The sequence below is a fragment of the Oryctolagus cuniculus genome, chromosome 4, assembly GCF_964237555.1.
Source record: "Oryctolagus cuniculus chromosome 4, mOryCun1.1, whole genome shotgun sequence".
NCBI lineage: Eukaryota > Metazoa > Chordata > Mammalia > Lagomorpha > Leporidae > Oryctolagus > Oryctolagus cuniculus.
Window position 1 is genome coordinate 11799664 of NC_091435.1, and position 22557 is coordinate 11822220.

The 22557-nt window shown below is 50.3% G+C and overlaps 1 protein-coding gene across 2 annotated transcripts in view; it reads right to left on the reverse strand.

Annotated features, from left to right (window-relative positions):
• Nucleotides 1–9577, reverse strand: part of IFNAR2 (interferon alpha and beta receptor subunit 2) — a 34739-nt gene extending 25162 nt beyond the window's left edge. For both annotated transcript variants that reach the window (XM_017350828.3, XM_051833616.2), the window contains exon 1: nt 9298–9577. The gene's annotated coding sequence lies outside the window, so the exon portion shown is untranslated. The remainder of the gene's footprint in view (nt 1–9297) is intronic.
• Between the last annotated feature and the right edge of the window lie 12980 nt (nt 9578–22557).

The window sequence follows — 22557 nt, forward strand, 5'->3', positions numbered from 1 at the left end:
CCCAGAAGAAGCTCTTGGCTCCTGGCATTGGATGGGCCCAGCTCCGGCTGTTGCAGCCATTTGGGGAGTGAACCACCAAATGGAAAACCTCTCTCTCTGTCTTTCCCTCTCTCTGTCTGTGACTCTGCCTCGCAAATAAATAAATCTTGTTTTTAAAGAAAAAAAAATTTAAAGATTTTATTTGAAAGGCAGAATTACAGAGAGGGAGGGAGGGAGGGAGGGAAGGAATCTTCCATCAGCTGGTTTAGTCCTCAAATGGCCACAATGGCAGGGGATGGGCCAGGTGGAAACTAGGAGCCTGGAACTCCATCTGGGTCTCCCTCATGGGTGGCAGGGCCCTAGCACTCAGGCCATCTGCTGCTGCTTTCCCAGACACATTTTTTTTTTTTTCCATGAACTTTTTTTTTTTTATTTTTTTTTATTTTTTTAACTTTTATTTAATGCATATAAATTTCCAAAGTACGACTTATGGATTACAATGGCTTTCCCCCCATACCGTCCCTCCCACCCACAACCCTCCCCTTTCCCACTCCCTCTCCCCTTCCATTCACATCAAGATTCATTTTCGATTATCTTAATATACAGAAGATCAGCTTAGTATACATTAAGTATGGATTTCAACAGTTTGCTCCCACACAGAAACATAAAGTGAAAAATAATAGATGATTTTTTTAGATGATGATGAAATCAGAGCAGACCTATTGTCATGTTTAATCCCAGTGAGAGTCAAGTTGGGAATTGATAATTTCTTTCTTTCTTTTTTTTTTTTTTTTTTTTTTTTTTTTTACAGAGGATCAGTTTAGTATGCATTAAGTAAGGATTTCAACAGTTTGCACCCCCATAGAAACACAAAGTGAAATATATTGTTTGAGTACTCGTTATAGCATTAAATCTCAATGTACAGCACATTAAGGACAGAGATCCTACATGAGGAGTAAGTGCACAGTGACTCCTGTTGTTGACTTTACCAATTGACACTCCTGTCTATGGCATCAGTAATCTCCCCATGCTCCAGTCATGAGTTTCCAAGGCTATGGAAGCCCTCTGAGTTCTCCGACTCTTATCTTGTTTAGACAAGATCATAGTCAAAGTGGAGGTTCTCTCCTCCCTTCAGAGAAAGGTACCTCCTTCTTTGATGGCTTGTTCTTTCCACTGGGATCTCACTCGCAGAGATCTTTTGCCAGAGTGTCTTGGCTTTCCATGCCTGAAATACTCTCATGAGCTTTTCAGCCAGCTCCGAATGCCTTTAGGGCTGATTCTGAGGCCAGAGTGCTATTTAGGACATCTGCCATTCTATGAGTCTGCTGAGTATCTCACTTCCCATGTTGGATCACTCTCCCCTTTATTTACTCCATCAGTTAGCATTAGCAGGTACTAGACTTGTCTATGTGCTCCCTTTGACTCCCAGTCCCTTCACCATGACCAACTGTGAACTGAAACTGATCACCTGGAACAGTGAGATGGCATTGGTACATGCCACCTCGATGGGATTGAATTGGAATCCCCTGGTATGCTTCCAACTCCACCACTTGGGGCAAGTCAGCCTGAGCATGTCCCAAATTATACATCTCTTCCCTCTCCCATTCCCACCACCATGTTCAACAGGGATCACATTTCAGTTAATTTTCAACACTTAAGAATAACTGTGCATCAATTACAGATCTAAGAGAAGTGGAGCAGCTGGGACTTGAACCATTATGGATGCCAGTGTTGCAGGAGGCAGCTTAACCTTCTGGGCTACAATGCTATTCTTCAGGGAGAAATTTTAAACTTAACTTTTAAACAGGTAACAGTCATTTGGTTCACAATTTTAAACATACAAAATCCAAGTGAGAAATCTTGCTCCTTTAAGAAAATGACTTTGAATTTTTTTTTTTTTTGTAGATTTATTTATTTACTTGAGGGACAGAGTTACAGACAGAGAGCGGGAGAAATAGAGAGAGGTCTTCCATCTACTGGTTCACTCTCCAAATGGTCATAATGACCGGAGCTGGACCTGTCCAAGGCCAGGAACCAGGAGCTTCTTCCAGGTCTCCCATGTGGGTGCAGGGGCCCAACGACTTGGGCCATCTTCTGCTGCTTTCCCAGGCCACAGCAGAGAGCTGGATCAGAAGTGGAGCAGTCAGAACTCAAACCAGTGCCCATACAGGATACAGGCGCCACAGGCAAATGCCTAAATTCTCTGGCACAGCACCAGCCCCCACGACTTTTGTTTTTGCAAATCCTTCAGAATGTCTTTATACATAAGAAAAAAATAAACACAGCTTCTCATTTCCCCCCTTTTAGACAACAAACATGAGATAGCACAGATGGCCCCTGTTCTACCTTGATTTTTCCATTAAAATATATTTTGGGAAATCCCTCCACCAAGGAGAATTTGTGTTGTCAAATAGTTCTAACAGGGGCCAGCACTGTGGCTTAGCAGGTAAAGCCGCTGCCTGCAGTGCTGGCATCCCATATGGATGCCAGTTCGAGTCCCGGCTGCTCCACTTCCAATCCAGCTCTCTACTACGGCCTAGGAAAGCAGTAGACGATGGCCCAAGTCCTTGGGCCCCTGCACTCACGTGGAAGACCTGGAAGAACCTCCAGGCTCCTGGCTTCAGATCAGCCCAGCTCCTGCAGTTGTGGCCATCTGGGGAGTGAACCAGTGAAGCTCTCTCTCTCTCTCTCTGTCTGTCTCTCTCTGCCTCTATCTCTGCCTCTGTAATTCTGCCTTTCAACCAAATACATAAATCTTAAAAAAAAAAAAAAACAGTCATAACATTCTCATCTATGGACAGCCACCATTGACATAACTAATCCCCAGTGGATTGCAACTGAACTAGCTCCCATCTCCTCTGGAAGGTCTTCTCCTGGACAGGCATCATTTTGCACAGCTGCAAGTCTACGCCTAGGACATTTCCAGGCAGGGTATTGCTGTGGCTTCGACATGTGCCCCGAGGTTCGCTGTCGGAAACCCAATCCTCAACACCAGCGTTAAGAAGTGCTGAGGTCGCGAGGACTCTGCTCCCGGGAATGGATTAATGCTGTCACTGTGGGAGACGGAGTGTTTGCTATAAAAGCTGGCTTGGTCCACTCGAACATACGTGCTCTCTCGCCCATGGCCTTCCACCAGGGTGTGGAGGCGGGGAAGGCCCTCACTGGACTTGGCCCTCTGATCTTTGAGTTCTCAGCTGCCACCAGAATTGTGGGCCAAATACATTTCTGTTCATTACAGATGAACATGGTATTCTGTTATAGCAGCACTAAGTGGACTAAGGCATCAAAGAGTCCCAGCAAGAAATTGCACATTCAAATTAGATTTTGAGGTAGACTTTTAACAGAGCAACTGAGGTAGGCAAACCATAGGCAGCATGTAGTACCTTGGGCAAACACCAGTCGGTGCTGTTACCACTCTGAGTGTGAAGGGAAAACAAGAAAGGAGATTTGGGATTTGGAAGAAGAATCCTGTAAGAGGAGCTAAGACGTGAGGACAAATGCCACAATCAGGCTAAGGTGACTGGACAGGGCAGCTGAGGAATAAATTCCCTTCATTGTCTCCCTCCTTTCTCTTACTTGGGGCTGCCCCCACTTGCTGAAACCAGTGTGAAACCGTAGGGCAAGGGGAGTGGGGTTGTGTTCTGAGACAGGATCCCATGGCAAGGTCAAGGGTGGAGAAAGGGTAGAAAGTGGGCCTGGAGGGGCAGATGGAGAACTCCAGCAGGCAGGGCCACGTGGCTGTAATTCTGATAGAAGTAGTGCGTCTGCCTGCCCCCGGGGCTGTGCCCAATTACATAACCACCTACATCCACATCAAGTGAGACTTTCTGCTTTCTAGCTCTTGGATGTTTTTCCAATTCATAAGTGAAGCACTGTCGTCACGCTAATTTCAGTTACAGTTCTTACTCTAGGTGAGATGCAGCATCTTTTACAAGAACTGCCTGCGTTTCCTTTCCTCTGTCTGTTCCTTCCTTGGCCCAATTTTCTATGAAGTTGTTGTTCTCTTATTGGTTTGCAGATGCTTTTTTTTTAAGTGTGAAGGAAACTGGCCCTTTGTGTTATGAATCACATCTTTTCTTCTCCCTCATCTGTCTCTTGCCCCTTGATTTGCTTGTGCTTTTATTTTTAAACCTTCCAGAAGTTGCTGAGTTTCAGGTTTTAGATTAAAAAGTATTTTCTTTTTCAGCATATCTGAATTCTGAGTCGCAGTTAGAAAGCCTGCCCTACTCTCTTATTTTATTCACCTGAAAGACATAGTTACAGAGAGAGGCAGAGAGAGAGAGAAAGAGAGAGAGAGAAAGAGAGGTCTTTCATCTGATGGTTTACTCCCCATCATTTGGCTGCAGCGGCTGGAGCTGAGCTGATCCGAAACCAGGATCCTGGAGCTTCTTCTGGGTCTCCCACACAGGTGCAGGGGCCCAACCACTTGGGCCATCTTTTACTGTTCTCCCAGGTGCATGAACAGGGAGCTGGATCTGAAGTGGACCAGCCAGGACGTGGACCAGCGCCCATATATGGGATTCTAGCACTGCAGGCCGGGGTTTTAAACTGCTGCGCACAGCACCGGGCTCTAGCCTGCCCTACTCTTAAGATGAGAAAGGACTCTTTAAGAAATGAAAGGAGCCCCAGCATGTCTTCGTTCATTTTCTCCCTCCATCTTTCGTCCCCACACAGATGACAAAGCCCTGTTGATTCTAGAATTCTTCTGCACCTCAAACACCGGGTGGTCTAAGGCCCCATGCCCATAGGAAAAAAAAAAAAAAGATCGTGATGTAGCTGATTGAGCTCAAGCCAAAAACAACTGCATTTCTTTAAAGTCCCAGGCGGGATATTCTAGAGAAATCCAAGCAGCTCCAAGTCAACATTTCCATCCCCGCGGCACACTCCACCACCAATGAGACACTGAGACACCTTCGCCCACAGCTTACCCCGTTGCACTGTGCCCATTTAGAAACATCTGCTAGGATACCTTTGTGATGGATGCAATGCCAGCCCCCGACATCACTTCGTGGTGGGTGAGGCCCATGGCTGTGACACTGGGCACACCTAGATTGCTGATGTCACATCTGATCCAACTCCCTTCATTCAAATGCCCAACCTGAGGCCTCTAGTCTCTCCCCTTTTTTTCTGCTGACAGCCCATATTCATTTCTGTTATGTATCCATAGCAATCAATATTCAGTCTCTAGGGACAAATTGTGTGTTTTTTTTTAAAAAGATTTATTTATTTATTTGAAAGTCAGAGTTAAACACAGAGAGGAGAGGCAGAGAAAGAAAGGGCTTCCATCGCTGGTTTACTCCCCAAATGGCTGCAACAGCCAGAGCTGGGACAATCCAAAGCTAGGAGCCAGAAGCTTCTTCCAGGTCTCCCACGTGGGTGCAGGGGCCCAAGCAGAGAGCTGGATCGGAAGTGGAGCAGCTGGGACTTGAACCAGCAACCATATGGGATGCTGGCACTGCAGGCGGCAGCTTTACCGGCCCTCCGAATTGTTTTTTAACTTGAAAAATATTTTTTATTTCTTTGAAAGGGCAGAGAGACAAACACAAAAGGATCTGCCGTTTGTTGATTTACTCCCCAGATGTGGCAACAGCTGGCACTGCTGTGTGGGTGGAAAGGTGTCTATTAGCAGGTTATATTAGCAGGCAGCTGGAATAGGGAGAGGGGCTGGGACTCAAACCCAGGCACTCTCATACAGGGTGCGGGTATTCCAAGTGGAGTCTTAACCACTTCAGGGAATGCCTGCCCCTCCTGCCTGAACTGTTAACAGAGCCCCTTAGAACTCCCCCTGACTACCAATAGATCAGTCTCCCTCAAGCATGCCTAGTCTCATCTCCGCAGTGAGGGCCAGCCTCTACCCTCCAGGGCCCTACATGCAGAAGGGAGCATTGCTGGTTGAAATGCGCTTCTGTGACTGCCTTGAAGTTCTTAGTGATTCTGTCTTTGCGCTGGTGGCCTGTGAGTGGGGGGGCTGATGGAACGGTGGGGCACAGGGCAGGGTGGGAGCCTCAGCTCACACACGCACTGCTCCTGTCCTCTGCAAGACATGCTCTCCACAGCTGAGTCCCTGCCGGGCCTCTCCCTGTGCCCCATGACTGCTGCCACCCTTGGCATGGGTGCCAACTGGGTGACACTGGCAGAGTCCCAATGTTTCTCTGAAGCCCTCCTGGCATGGGTGCTGGGGAGGTCAAGGTCAGGTACTCCAGCCCTGACCTGGCGGTGCTTGCCTCACTCAGGGCATGGCTGGCTGGACTCTGGGTCTGGAGGGGATGAGCTTGTAGGTCACCCTTGAGCCAGGCACCTAGCAATAAAGGTTTCAGGACCCTTGGCTGTGGCCTGTACACAGAGGGGTGGGATGGCAGGTCCCTGGGAAGAGAAGCGACTCAACTTTGCCAGAGCCTGCCTCATACTGGATTGAACAGCAGCTGCCAAGAGGGGGACTCCAGGCCCAAGTGTGTACACACCTACATTCACCAGGGCAGGGGGGCCCTGGCGACCTGAGGGGACCTGCATGGGCCCCCCAGTGGCATCACACCTGAGGGGGCTCTGTGCCTGGGGAAGACCTTTCTTCCTCTTTTACAACCTTCTTGAGTCCGGCTTAAGTTGGCTTCTTCTGGCTGGTTTGAGGGAACTTCCCAAGACTTGCTATAAAACACTAATTGTGGAATTCAGTGATTGCACATATGCATTAAACACTTTTACTTGCAATTAAATCTGACTTTGCAAAAGCAAGTACTGTAAAATCCATGCTGATGACTTGCTTTACTTAGAATGACTTTAAATAGCAAATAATAAAAAACAAGGAAAGATCACGGGGAAAAGGTGTATATTTTAGTACCTTTAGTAACTTCTCCCCGCTTCTTAAATGAGTGGGCCCTGCATTTTTATTTGCTCTGGGTGCACTGTACAAATTATACAGCCAGTCCAGGCTGGAGCACACTGCTGCCCGACAATGCCCAAGCTCCTCGGGGTGAACTCAAGGCCATCATCAGCTTTCTGCTTTGCCCTGGGGCTCCAGGCAACAGATCACCCCCTTTGCTGGCCTCCCCCTAACCCCACTCCTAGGTCTACCCTGGAGCTGGCCTTCCCACTCACACTCACATGAACACCCTCTGTTGTCAAGGCCCAGCTCAAATGCATGACGCTGCCTGGGGGAAATGACTCCTCTTGTTAGAATCTATTAGGCCACTGAGGCCTGACAGGACCCTGAACCCCCAGGCCTGATGAAACTGGTCACAGGCAGAGAATCTAAAGGCTAGTGCAGTGTTGACTGCTCTGCAAAGCCCTGTACCTGGGACATGCCAAACTGCTAGGACAATGCACTGTAGACTTCACCAGGGACATGTCCCCCACCCACTTAGCAGGTCAACAAGCCACCTAAGAAGGGACTCTGCCTGCTGCTAGCCCCTGCTCTCTCTGGGTAGCCTCAACCCAGACACTCTCTTTACCCACCAAGTATGTCCCTAAAATATAAAGTCCTTTCTACTTTAACTGGCTGCCTCCTTGCCTTCTTTGAACTCAAAAATCCCCAAAACTAACCCTTCTCAAATTCCAACTCCTCCTGGACAAACAACCCTCAAGGGACACACTGCTTCACATTCTCCCAGGAAATAGTGCAATTGTGTCTTTCCTTCCACCTGGCGCAGCCTGATGCCTGGCACACGGCTAGGCAATCGATGTATAAGGAATGAACTGGATTCAGAAACACAGGTACTCGGATGAGTGTTTGGTGCAGGGGACATCCATGTCCCGTATCAGAGAGCCTAGGGTCCAGTCCTGGCACCACTCCCGATTCAGCTTCCTGCTAATTCCTGCTAATTCGTACTCCAGGGAGATCAAGTAGTTGGAATCCCTGCCGCTCATTTGGGACAACGGGATCAAATTTCCAGTTCCTGGCTTTGGCCTGACCCAGCCCTGGCCACGGCAGGCATTTGGAGAGTGAACCAGTGCATGGGACATCTCTGTCTCTGTCCCCACACCTCTTCCTCCCACTCTCACTCTCTGCCTTTCAAATAAACAAAAGTAAAATACATGGATATACATATGATTACATAACTTATCCTCGAAATTAAAAAAATACAAAAAAGTACAAAGAAGACAGTAACAATCATCCTTATTTCTACCATCTAGTACCAAACAGTGCTAACATCTTGTTATATTTCTCGTTTATTTTTCAACTATCTTTCTTGCTTTTTTGTAAACATCCCTCCAATTTATTTCTTCTGCAATTGTGTTTTTATGATTTCTTTGGTCTACAATCGCTTTTAAATCTCTTATTTTGCAATTTTCTCATTTTGGGGCTTACTTTGTTGAATTCAAATTTTTATGAAGTTGTAGGTCTAAGGCAATCATAAGATTCTGTTCGAAGAGCCACACACACACACACACACACACACACACACACCCCTTTAGCAGGGCTCCTTGCAAGTTCCCTTGTCCCTTTCCCCGTCTCTCTCCCCAGGGGCGGGGAGGGTCTCAGGGCCTCCGATGCCAGCCCCAGCCCCTCCCTCCAGCCTCTGACGCCTCGCTCGGCCAGGTTACTTTAGGTTGTGTGGAGACAAATACTGAAACAGAAAGGAAGTAGGATGCCCAGGTTCTCAACCAGGCCATCGCTAGCCAAATACAGGGGTGGACAGAGCCTCCGCCTCACTCCGGCACGTTCTGATGGACCCGCTTGGGGTTGAAACGCGGGCGCCCAAGGTCTCCTAGCGCCCGGAGAGCATCTGTGCCGCACCTCACTCACCCAGACCCGCCACGGTCCCCCCCCCCCCCCCCCCCCCGGTCTCCAGGCTGCGTCCCCGCGCCCCTTCCCCCAACGCCGGCCGCCAAGCCGAGGATCTAAGGGCGCAGGGCGCTCCGCGGCGACCGCTCCCGGGGGACAAGGCATGCTTAATCCTGGGGGTCTCCCGGGGCGCGGGGCCGGAGACCCCGAAGCCGAGGCCTGACGGGGTACCCCGGTTTTGCAAGGCGGGGTGGGTTTTAAGGAATCTGACCCTCCAGCTTCATCACGACGCCCACCTGGAGGTGACAAATGCCCGGTGACCCTCCCAGGCATTCTTGGCGAGGTGCCAGGGGCAGCAGGGAGACCTGGACTCCCAGAAAGTCCGCCCCGCCCCAGCAGGATGATGAATGAACGGGGACCGCCCGCGGCGCCCCACAACAGCTAGAAGGCTGCGGGGTCTCCGAGGGTCGCGCAGGGGCCAGGGGCCGAGGACGCGGGGAGGGCAGCCTCCGGACGAGAGGGGTTGGAGGGGATTCCGGGAGCCGGCCGCGAGGGGCGGGGGCGCGCACCCCACCTCCGCCCCCGCCACGTCCCCTCACCTTGGCATGTCGCCGCACGATCCCCTCGGAGAGGCCAGCCTCGGGCCGCCCGCAGCCGGGCCCTGCGGCCGGGAGGCGCGCTCCCGGCGGCCTCTTCGGCCGCGGCGCGGGTCCGCGTGAGACAAAGGAGGGCGCAGCCAGAGAGTGGCCGCCGACCGGGCTCCGGCGGGCAGGAAGGGCAGGACTTGCAAAGTGAGCGCGCTCGCGGAGCGCAGGCCGAGCTTGGCAGAGAGAAAGCTGGCGACCGGACCGGCCGCGCCGGCCGAGGGGCGGGACCCGGGGGCGGGGCCTGGCGGAGGGAGGGGCCGAGAGCGCGCTGAGGGGCGGGACTAGAGGCGGGGCCGGGAGCAGCGCTGAGGGACGCGAGCGAGGGGCGGGGCCTGGCCGGCCGGGGTGAGACCGGGGGCGAGGCGGGGCCGGGAGTGGCGCTGGGGGACGAGAGCGAGGGGCGGGGTCTGGCAGGCCGGGGCGGGGCCGGGGGCGGGGCCGGGGGCGGGGCGGGAATGCCGCCAGAGCTAATTATCTGGCATCTGCAGCCAGCTGGTGCTGCTCCTACCCAACCCGCTGCCTCAGCGAGGCAGGTGCAAGGGAGAAGGGACAATGGATTTGGGGCCGTATTGCTTACTGTAGTGCCTGGAACTTAGACGACACTCAAACTGTGTTGAAAGAAGGGCGGAGCGAGTGAAGGGGTTCTTCACGGTCTCCCCTACTTCTCGGTTATATGAACTGCTCGGATTGTAGTTTTCCGATCCAGAAAACGGAAGCCGTGAGCCTTAAAGACTTGAAACGGCCCCAGGCTCAGGCTCAGGCTCAGGCTCAGGCTCAGGCTCAGGCTCAGGCTCAGTAAATGGTGCGAGTGCCGCCTCCCTCACGTCTTCCTTCGCACTCCCGTGGCTGGTCCACTCGCTGACTGCTGGTTTCCGAGGTTCCGGAACCCGAAAACCCTGCATGAGCTTGCTTCCCCAGGATACGTCCCCCGTCAACGTGCAACGCTTTCTGGGAAAAGTGTGTATGTACTCTGAACATTAAGCTACTACACTGCAAATGGTAAAATCATTTTGGATAAGAAGGGGAAAAAATACACTCGCCACCCAGGTTATTTTAGTGGAGCTACCCACTTTTTGTTTTCCGTTTTCTGGCCTCGGAGGAAACTGAGGACGAGGGCGGTTTTTTTTTTTTTAAAGATTTTTTATTTATTTATTTGACAGGTAGAGTTACAGTGAGAGAGAGAGACAGAGAGAAAGGTCTTCCTTCCGTTGGTTCACCCCCCAAATGGCCTCCAAGGTCGGTCGGCGATGCGCTGATCCAAAGCCAGGAGCCAGGTGCCTCCTCCTGGTCTCCCATGCGGGTGCAGGGCCCAAGGATCTGGGCCATCCTCCACTGCTCTCCTGGGCCACAGCAGAGAGCTGGATCAGAAGAGGAGCAGCCGGGACTAGAACCGGCGCCCAAATGGGATGCCGGCACCACAGGCGGAGGATTAACCTAGTGAGCCATGGCACCGGCCCCAGAGGGTGTTTCTTACTTCTTGTAAACTGGCGGAAAGAAGGGACATTTCCATCCATGAAGTCAGCTAAACATTCGCTGGTCCCCCTTTGTGCGCTGGGCACCGGGGTGCACGCGGAGGAAGCCACCGCCCTAATTCGCCTGTTGCCCTCCGCAGGGTTCCCACCAGCAGGAGGTGGGAAGAGAACTCACCCAGCATCCTGTGAGTTACAAACGACATTCAGCGTTGAAAATGTTTTCAGCCACTGCTGTTGAAATGGCCGAAATCTCCACTGAACATGGGAGAAAGAGCCCATCTTCACAGGACTCCATGCACTACATGCACGCTTTTACATAAATACATATAAAAATAGAAATGTATCAATACATTAAGTGTGATCAGTTGCAGCTTGGACAATAATGGGTGATTTTTCTTTTTCCTTTCCAGATGTTTTGCAAAATGAATTTTCACTTGGATGATCAGGAGAAAGCTTGAAAAAAAAAATGCTGTTCACCCTAAGATATGAAGAGCTTGGAAGTCATCACTCCATCCTCCCCCAACCCCAGTAACTGAAAAGCTGCACAAACTGAGAACCGACAACTCTTCCTTGATCTCTCCCTGAACTGAGTCACAGGGAAAGTGTAGCCCCAGTAAATGGAGTGACGGGCAGGTGCGAGAACCACATTTGGCTGGGACCAGCAGCCTCCAAGACAACAAGAAAACTTAAAATGTAATCGATTAGTTTCTGGAGGCTGAGCCCGGACTAGATTAAGGGATAAAAATAAATCTTTTTGTTTTTAAAAAAAAAGAGAGAGAGAGAGAGAGGAGATAAGACTCCTGAGGGCAGGTGGTGGTGGCATTGTGGTGCGGCCAGTTAAGGGTAGGTGCCTGCATCCCAGCTCCGGTCCCTGCTGCCCCACTTCCTGTCCACCTTCCTGCTAACGCACCTGGGAAAGCAGCAGAAGATGGCCCAGGTGCTTGGGCCCCTGCACCCACCTCAGAGACATAGATGAAGTTCTAGGCTTCTGACTTCCGTCTGGGGAGTGAACCATCAGATGGAAGACATCTCTCTCTCTCTCTCTCTCTCTCTCTCTCTCTCTGTAACTCTGCCTTTCAAATGAATGAATCAATCTTTAAATATTGAGTTTTACTGAGAAGCCCCATCAGGTTCTCATGATGACAGCCAGAGAAAAGTCCGCTCCTGCTTGGTCAAGGGGAAGGAAACAGCTGTTCTCACATGTGCCCTGCGTGTTCAGTAACCAAAACCTGTCTTCAAGGGGAACTACTTTTCCAGAACACGATCTGATCCCACAGAAGGGAACTTAAACAAGTTAGTTCACTCTAACCTTCTTGTCTGCTTATGTGTGTATACGGGAAACAAAGACTAGGAAACTTCTCTGAAGGTCACAACGCATTGATTCAGGCTCGTTAAACAAACAAACAAACAAACAAAAAACATGGGCCAGCCCTATGGTATAGTAGGCTAAGCCTCTACCTGTGGCACCAGCATCCCATCTGGGTGCCAGTTCCTGTCCCAGCTGCTCCTCTTCTGATCCAGCTCTCTGCTTGTGGCCTGGGAATGCAGTGGAAGATGGCCAGAGTGCTTGGGCCCCTGCACCCACGTGGGAGATCCGGATGAAGCTCCTGGCTTTGGATTTGCCCAACTCCGGCCATTGTGGCCATTTAGGGAGTAAACCAGCGGATGGAAAGTCTCTTTTTCTCTATCTCTCCTTCCCTCTGTTAAATCTTACCTCTCAAATAAATAAATAAAAAAGCTTAAAAAAAACAACCTGAGATTTCATCATAAGATTATGGAATGTTCCCCCACATAATGCCTTACCACACATCATCAGCACTCCACTACAATAACAATGGATTACAATTGTATTTAAGAAGGCATTTCTAGGACATCCACTAGATGAGATTGAAGCCTGTGACACCGCTGTAGCCAACATTAAACAGTCTAACCATACGGCAGATGGAACGCCTCATACTAAGGACTATGCACCTCAGCTCCTATTATCTGATCCATCAGGTTTAGCTTTCAACAAGAAATTGCAAGGCCAGTGTCATGGTGCAGGGACTTGAGCTGCCTCCTCTGACTCTGGCATCCCATATCAGAGCACCAGTTCAAGTCCCAGCTGCTCACTTCCTATCCAGCTCCCTGCTAATGAGTCTAGGAAAGCAGCAGAAGATGGACCAAGTACTTGGGTTCCTGCTCCCCAGGCTCCTGGCTTCAACCTAAACCAGCCATGCTGTTGTGGCCATTCAGGGAGTGAACCAGTGGGTGGAAGATCTCTTTTTTTTTTCCTGTCTCTCCCCCTCCCTCTCTCTGTAATTCTGCCTTTCAAATAAATAGATCTCTCTCTCTCTTTTTTTTTTTAATTACAAGGCATGTTAAAAGACAGGAAATAAAACACAATCTGAAGAGAAAAAGCAGGCTTAAGAATAAGACTCAGATATGGTAGAGAATTTGAAATTATCAGACTAGAAATTTAAATCAGCATCGGGTGAGTGTTTGGCACAGTACTTAAGATCCCACTTGGGGTTCAGCCTGTATGGGGTGCCAGCTCCCCCACTTTCAGTTCAGCTTCCTGCTAATGCACACCCCAGGAGACAGCAGGTGGAGGCTCAAGTACTTGGGCCCCTGCCCAGATTGAGTTCTGGGCTCCTGACCTTAGTCTGGCCCTGCCCCAAGTATTGCAGGCATTTGGGAAATGAACCAGCAGATAGAAGATCTCTCTGTGCATCTTTAAAAAGATAAATTAGCATCATTAACATACCAAGGATTCTATGGTTTCCTAGATGGCTGATCTTTGTCCTGGTTCCTGACACAGTTTCTGAATCCCTGTTATTTCCCTCAATGACAGGGGTGATAGGAGCGTCTTTGGCTTGAATGAAGTGACCCTTGGTGGGCCCTTGGATAGCTTCAAGATGGGGGCTGGGCACCAGAAAGAGCAAGCTTTCTGAGAAATGAAGCCCACGCTTTTGACCGCAACCTGCCAACCTCTGGGGGAAAGGAGAGAAGGACAGATGTTGGAGATTGAGCCAATAATCAGTTATGTCTGCCTGCCACTCTGACAGGCAGAGTGGACAGTGAGAGAGAAAGACAGAGAGAAAGGTCTTCCTTTTTGCCGTTGGTTCACCCTCCAATGGCCGCCGCCGCAGGCGTGCTGCGGCCGGCTCACCGTGCTGATCCGAAGGCAAGAGCCAGGTACTTATCCTTGTCTCCCATGGGGTGCAGGGCCCAAGCACTTGGGCCATCCTCCACTGCCTTCCCTGGCCACAGCAGAGAGCTGGCCTGGAAGAGGGGCAACCGGGACAGAATCCGGCGCCCCGACCGGGATTAGAACCTGGTGTGCTGGCGCCGCAAGGCGGAGGATTAGCCTAGTGAGCCGAGGCGCCGGCCAACAATGGAATTTGGAGAGCTTCTGGCTTGGTAAACACGTCCAGGTTCTGAAAGGGCGGTGCACCTGGAGAGGGGGTGGATGCGTTGTGCCTAAGTGAGTGCAAACAGAGGAGTACCACACATGGATAACATTGGATGGTCCTTTATTGCTGGTGGTGGAGAGCGGGCTCATGCCCTAAAGAACTCTCGACCCCGAAGCTCAAAGCAACAGGGTTTATAAAGGCAAAAACCACAAAATTGTGTGGGGGAATGCATGACTGCTAGGATCAAGAGGGAATACATGGTTACTGGGGTCACGCTGACCCAAAACCTATGCAAAACTAATATCAAGTATAATCTTAACAATACCAATTACAATCTGAACAATATCAATTGTAATCTTGACATTAATCCAAGTATTGGCCTAAATCATATGTAGGACATAGACAAATTACAATCTTGTCAATAACTCGGGTGTGTCTGTTTTTAAGCTTGAGCGATCATGCTAGGGGGTTTCTATGCTTTGGCAAGTGCGATGCAGGTTGCCAAGTGTGATGTAGGGGACTGCTTTTGTCTGAGTGCTTTAGGTCACAGTTTCAGACCAGAATCCCACGGCAGGCGGGGGGTGTCCCCAGACGGGCAGCTTCTGCTTTTTGCAGGAAGCGTGTGGCAATGTTATCTGCTGAGAATGAGGTGTTTGGATAAAGAATAGTCTAGATGTGTGATACTCTTGTGTATCATCGAAGGCTTCATGATGGAAGGTGAGTTTTGTGACGGCATTTCTGCAGGCTGGAGACTGTGCTCATGTGGGTTGGCTCCCTCTCTTCCTAAAGTCCCTACCTCTACAACTTCCTGCTTCCCCAGGGTCAATGGAAAGAGTGTCAGGAGGACCAGATCTGGTCCCAACTCTGGCCTGGTCATCTCATAGGTCAAGTTCACTTCTGAGGCTAGATGCTGCAGCCTGGTTTCCTCTTGGCAGATTCTGAAGCTAGGAACTTGACCTCCGACTTGCGTAAGTGAGGTGATTGGGGGCAGGTTCCTCTGAGAAACCCCAAATCATAGTGTGGTCACATAGGCAGGTGCTGTCTTCAGCCTGGCACATGGGAGGAAGTGGGGATGGGGTGAGGGGTGGCAGTGGCTGTTTCAGCTCTACTAACAGAGCCTTGCAGCCTTGCAAGCCCTTGGCCTTGTATGTAGAGAGAGAGGCAGCTGACTCTATCACATTCAACCTCAACTCAGGGGCCAAATCACGAGCAGGTGACCCTCTTTTCCCCTCTGATTCTCAGAATTACTCAGTTTGTTCTTCTCTTACTTTATTTTAAATCCAGCTTCAACACCCAGGACTTAATTCTCTCCATCCCCACCTGTCAATCTTCTTATGGGGTATGCATAGGGGCCCTGGGGCTGCCATAGTCCTATGATGTCTGAACCATCCCCCAAGCTTGCTTGAGAAATGAACTAGTGCTGGAAGGAAAAGAAAAAGGCAGTCAGGCCCCACCTCTTTTTTTTTTTTTTTTTAAGATTTATTTATTTATTTGAAAGATGGAGTTACAGAGGCAGAGAGAGAGAGAGAGAGAAAGAGAGAGGTCTTCCATCTGCTGGTTCACTCCCCAATTGGCCACAACAGCTGGAGCTGCGCCGATCCAATGCCAGGAGCCAGGAGTTTCTTCTGGGTCTACCATGTGGGTGCAGGGGCCCAAGATCTTGGGCCATCTTCCACTGCTTTCCTAGGCCACAGCAGAGAGCTGTATCAGAAGTGGAGGAGCCGGGACACGAACTGGCGCCCATATGGGATGCCAGCACTGCAGATGGTGGCTTTACTTGCTCCTCCACAGCGCTGACCCCTAATGCATTATTTTAAATAATTTAACAACATCTATAGACCCACTTGCCCTCCCCCAAGCTAGGCCCTAACCCCTGACCATCTGAGGGTATTCCTCCCCAGACCTGTACAGTCATCACCCAGAATCCAGCCAATGGTTTCTTTGCTCTCTTTCTTATATTTTTAATGGTTTTTAATTTGTAGTCTTTTGAGGCTCTGTTTTTTGCTTTCATAAATCATTAACATTCCCTCCCACTGACTTTTGCGTATTTTATTTGCTTGCTATGAAGTGTTTCATTCCATGAGCAGACTTGGTATCAGGTGAAATTGTAATATGGCTTCAGAAATTCCTGGTGAACACACATGGTGTTCAACCAAACGCTAATCAAGATGCTGTTATCATGGAATTTTACAGATCTCCTTAAGGGCTGAAGTCAGAGGACTTAACAAACAGAGCTTGACCTAGGTGACGTACACGCATGTTTCACGGTTCTAAGGTCGTTTTCCTCACTACTTGTCCGCACTGTTCCATTGTCTTCAGGTCTTCTTGTGGTTGGGAAATTGGTTGCTGATCCTGTCTTCGGTTCTTTGTAGAGCTACTCTTTCCAGAATTTTCTTCATTTTTGATAGTCTCATATTTCACTATGAATTGTCTAGATATTTTTGCTCTTTTTGATTCCACAGATTTTTGGGGTATTAACATTTATTTATAAACTGTCCCATATTTTTTGTTTTTCTTTAATATTTTTAATTTTTTGCTCGTCTTTTGAAGGACTTCCTCAATTTGAACTCCCAACTCATCTATTCGTCCCTGAGTTGTATTCATTCTGAGTTTATTGCCGTAAAAATGTGTTCTTTCCTTCAACAATTATTTTTTCCAAGAACTTTTCCTGTTTTTAAGTAGGTTTATTTGAAAGACTGAGAGCTAGTGAGAGTAGGCGTGAGAGTGAGAGAGAAAGAGAGACGGCACTTTCACCTGCTGGTTCATCCCCCAGATGCTCACAATAATCAAAGCTGGATCAGGCTGGAGTCAGGAGCCAGGAACTCAGTCTAGGTCTCCCACGTAGATGGCAGGGACTCAACCATTTGAGCCATTACCTGCTGCTACCGAGGGTGCCCCTTACTAGGAGCTGCAATCAGGAGTAGAGCCAGGAACTCAGGCCCTCTGATGCAGGAGGCAGGCTTCCCAAACAGCATTTTAAAGGTTGAACCAAATCCTGTTCCCTAGACATTTTTTTATTGACATATAGTGTTTGTACATTTTTATGGAGTACAATGTAACAATGCTATACATGTATAAATGTATCTTTATTTCTTATGCCTTTTTTAACAGTAGTTTGTCTCACTTCTCCTTATTTCTTAGTAAGTTAAGAAAGAAGTTAGCAAGTGAAGAAAAACGGCTGATTGTAACTTCTTGGACTTTGCCCACATTTCGGCTTCTGTTGGAATCTGATTGTAACTTCTTGGACTTTGCCCACATTTCGGCTTCTGTTGGAATCTGTGATCTAGTAATCTATCTAGTAATCTGTATCTAGTAATCTAATCTGGAATCTGGAATCTATCTTTTGGGAAATGGTTATGCTTCCCAACTGTCTTGCTGTGTTGACCCATGAAACATTTTCCAAGAGGGGTTGGCTTCTCCATCAGGCAGTGCCCATGGGAGAAGACTGGACTCTGGTTTGTATCAGCCCCAGGGGAGAGGGGAGGGGCAGACCAGCCCCAGACACCTGCACCACCCTCAGCCATGCCCCAACCAGCAAGACAACCCCTCTGATCATCTCTCCACCTTTTATATCCAGGAAAAGCAATACAAGAGGAGTCATTCATTGGATATCATTTCCTTGACCTGAGGCTTTGGAAGGGAAGGGTCAGAAAAGGAAGACACTATCTCGTTTTGTTTTTCCTTAACTCCCTCTCCCAGCTCCTCATAGGCACAGGACTTCTGAAATACCTGGATTTTACTATGGGGATTTCTGGATTGAGGTCACTGCCAGCGTGGGTGTTGGGGCAGGCACTGCTGTCCCTGGTGTCGGCAGGGGCGGAGCAAGAGCAGAAGTGCACAGTTCCTCTTCTGTTTGGCCCTTTCCACACCCAGCACCCACATCCTGCAACCAGCCAGAGCACCCCCCCCCCAGCCCTTCTCAACTGTTCCCCTCTGATTTCTCCAGTTTTCCCACTGTAGTTCTTCTTGGGCTTATCTTGGGAAACTCAGCCCCTTCTTGCTGATTCAGCATCTTTGTTGAAACCGGAACCTGCATCCACTCAATAGGTTTTGACTGAGAAGTTTCTGTTGGACATTGTGCTGGGTGCCACGGCACACAGTGGACAGGGCTGGCCTGGTCTGCAGCCCCGCACAGCTGCTTACAGAACAAGAGGGTCGAGGGGCCTTAAATAAACCATTTTGCACCTAGGTGATTCATGGTCATTGTGAAGAGTTCTAGAAAGGAGATATGAGGATACATGGTTTGTTCTAGGGAGTTAGGGAAGGCTTCCTGGAGGAAGTGGCATTTGGACTGATTCAGGAAACTGGAAAAATGTTAGGTGTTAGCCATGGGCTGGGCAAAGGCATTTCAGGCAGAGAGGAGGGCTAAGGTTTGCTGGGGTTGAGTGGGGGAGGGGCATAGAGCCCTAGAAGTGCTGGCAAGAGATCAATGTGGCCACAGTAAACAGAGCAAGGAGGGGCCGGCACTGTGGCATAGCAGATAAAGCTGCTGCCTGCAGTGTTGTACCATCCCATATGGGTACCAGTTCAAGTCCCAGCTGCTCCACTTCCAATCCAGCTCTCTGCTGTGGCCTGGGAAAGCAGGAGAAGATGGCCCAAGTCCTTGGGCCCCTGCACCCACATGCTTCGGATTGGCCAAGCTCCAGCCATTGCAGTAATTTAGGAAGTGAACCAGCAGACAGAAGATTCTCTCTCTCTCTGCCTCTCTGTAACTCCACCTTTCAAACAAATAAATAAATAAATAAATCTTAAAAAAAAAAAAGAAAGAAAACAGAGCAAGGGGCCAAGAGAGGGGAGAAGAAGGCGAGGAGTAATCCTGCAGGGTGAGGGCTTTGGGGCTGCATTGTGAAAGCAGTGGGAAGCCACTGGGCAGTTTAAGAGAGAGCTCAGAACAGAGCAGCTGTATTACAAGATGACCCTGGTTCCAACGAGGACGGGGGCTGTGATGCAGGGAGACCAGTGAGCAGGTACTGCAGAAGTCCAGGGAGAGAGAGGACGGTGGCTGAGAGAGTGATGCCACCAGTGAACGTGGAGAAAAGCGGGTGGGTTTTGCAGATATTTAGGAGCCGGACCTGGAAGGGGTCGGTGATTGGGTTGGGGGTGGACAGGCAGCTGTAGACTCCCTTTGCTTAAGTACCTGGCCGGATGGTGATGCTGAGCACTGGGGAAAGACATCCTGGTGGAGAGACAGTGTGTGGAGAAGACAGTGGGATGGGTAGGCGGCGCGGTGCCTGTTGGGTGCGTGAGTGAGATAGCAGAGCTCGGAGGCAGGTTCTGGCTGGGGAGTCCTGGGCCTGCAGAGGGAGGTGGGCGTGGACAGCCTTCGGCAATGTTACCCTGTTTGGCCTCTCTAGCCTCACCCACTGAATGCTAGTGATGCTGCATCTGCCCTATCTTTGGGACAACCGAGAGCTGTCCACCTGCAGCTCCCGTGGGACCTTGTGGCTTAGAGAAGGCATGTGGAATGAAGAGGGGAGGGAGGGCCAAGGACGCTGTCAACATCAAGGTTTCCTAGGGCAAGAAAAGCTGGCAAAGGACACTGAGGAGTGAGGCTGTGAGCATCTGAGAAGAGGGAGGGCCATTGTACTGAGTCTGATGAGGAACCCGGTGGGGGGGGGGGGAGGAAGGCACTGATGGGGTGTGGGGGAGGGGTGTAGGGGAGGGCGGGGTGGGTCGAGAAATGGGTGCTGAGACAGCAAGGGAGACATCGGTGTGTGCACCTCTGTGTGTACACATAGGAATACACAAGTTCACACCTGGTGACTGCACATCCTGGGTATTTTAGCACAATACCGCTTAAAAAATCACTTCTTTCCAAGAAAGGAAATTAATTAAAAATACACTTAAATAGACCTTAACTTCATTTTTTTAAAAGAAAAACTTAAAAAAAATTTACTTGAGAGAAGTGAGACAAAGCCAGAGAAAGAGTTTCCATCTGCCAGCTCAGTCCCCAAATGCCCAGAATGTAGGGCTGGGCTGAGGCTGAAGCCAGGAGCCAGGAGCTCCCAGGTCTCCCACAAGGGTGGCCGGGTCCCAGCGACCTGATCTAACACCCATTGCCTCCCAGAGTCTGCATTTGCGAGAACGAATCAAGGGCGAGAGCTGGGGTTGAACCCACCTTCTCTGACAGGAGATGCGGGTGTCCCAAGAGGCATCTTCTGGGGCCAGCGATGTGGTGCAGCAGGTTAACGCCCTGGCCTGAAGCGCCAGCATCCCATATGGGCAAGGGTTCTAGTCTCGGCTGCTCCACTTCCAATCTAGCTCCCAGCTATGGCCTGCGATAGCAGTAAAAGATGGCCCAAGTCCTTGGGCCCCTGCACCCGCGCGGGAGACCCAGAAGAAGCTCCTGGCTCCTGATTGGCGCAGTCCTGGCCATTGCGGCCAATTGGAGAGTGAACCAATGGATGGAAGACCTCTCTCTCTTTCTCTGCCTCTCCTCTCTCTGTGTAACTCTGACTCTCAAGTAAAAAATAAATAAATCTTAAAAAAAAAAAAAAGAGGCATCTGGCTGGCGCGGCCCACCAGGCTAATCCTTGGCCTGTGGCGCCGGCACCCCGGGTTCTGTCCTGGTCGGGGCGCCAGATTCTGTCCCGGTTGCTCCTCTTCCAGTCCAGCTCTCTGCTGTGGCCCGGGAGGGCAGTGGAGGATGGCCCAGGTCCTTGGGCCCTGCATCCGCGTGGGAGACCGGGAGGAAGCACCTGGCTCCTGGCTTCGGATCAGCACAGCACGCCGGCTGTGGCAGCCATTTGGGGGGTGAACCAAAGGAAAAGGAAGACCTTTCTCTCTGTCTCTCTCTCAATGTCTGATTCTGCCTGTCAAAAAAAAAAAAAAAGGCATCTTCCATGCCAAAGCCCATCCATTCACTTTATTATTCACTTTATTGCTGCAATCTAACTTTCATATAAATCAATGTGATTAAGATCTCTGGTCCTAGTAGTTTTTAAGAGACAAATCTGACTTACGCTAAATAGTCTAGTAATGCTGGCATCGCTCAGAACGCTGAGATGCAGGCGGAGCTGGAGGGAAAGTCCAGGGTAGGAGTTCCCCGTTCTGAGCAGCGGCCACAGAGCTGCCCAGGCACGAGGAGCAGGGCTGGTCACAGCCCCAGGGGTGAGTCATCGCTGCCGAGCCCAGTTCTTCCCAGTGCGCGGGGAGCTTCTGGGAACCGGGAGGAATGCTGGCCAGGATAAGATCCCATGGAGTCCTCTCCCAGTAGAAAGGGGCCAGGCCTGTGGGCTCCAGGCGCTTTCTTCACTTTCCCGGAGTGTTCCCCCCGGTACGCACGTCCTCTGAGTCACCAGACAGGACTGATTCTTCTGCACTGGGTTTAGATTTCTGCTTACTTAACAGTTGGCTCCGCAGTCAGAATCAAAACAGAGCACATACCCATCCCCCCCCACCCCACTCCCACCCCCCCCCCCCCCCCCCCCCCCGTGCCACACCAGCCCTCATCCTTGTTCCGTGCTGGCTGGCTGGCCCAGCCCTGCCCTCGAGTCTCACTCCCTTCCAGTGACTTCCCTTTAGTTCTGAGACTTTAGGGTCTTCATCCTCCCTCGTATCCAGCAGGGACTGGGTAGGGGAGCTCCGGAGATAACCAAAATCCGAGGATGCTCACGTCCCTTGTAGCCTATGCACATCTTCTGGAATGTTTCACCTTGTCCCTAGGTGGTGTATGACACCCAGTGCAGCGTCAGTGCTAAGTGAATAGTTGGTAGACTGTATTGTTTGGGGAATGATGGGAAAAAAGAAAGAAAGAAAGAAAGAAAGAAAGAAAGAAAGAAAGAAAGAAAGAAAGAAAGAAAGAAAGAAAGAAAGAAAGAAAGAAAGAAAGAGAAAGAAAGGAGGGAGGGAGGGAGGGAGGGAGGGAGGGAAGGTTACCAGTGAATGGCAGGGAATTCAGGCGTGAAACAGAGTAGTGGAAAGTAAAAGTAGCAAAGTTTATTAGGGCAGGGACACCCGTAAGAATGGATGGGCACCTCTCCAGACAGGACCTGGGAGAGAGTGCCCAGTTGCTCAGACCTGGGGTGGGGGGCGAGGTTACATGGTAGAGTGGAAAGAGTACACCTGGGCAGGCAGGCGGGCGGCTCAGCAGAGAGGCAGAGGGCTGAGCGCCCAGTCCGGTTGGGGGTGGCGGTGGGGGGGGGTTTAAGGAGATGGGTCTCTGTCTTCACACATCTCCTCCCGAAACAAAGGATTTTATGGATGTAAATATTAAGAAGCTCCTATCTGAGTTTTCCCCTGAAGGTATCAGACAGGAGGAAGCCTAGCTGGCGTCCTAACCCAGGATCCCGGAGCAGGGTGTTTGAAATGCAGATACCGGGCTGCATCTGGGAGATTTGTGGAAG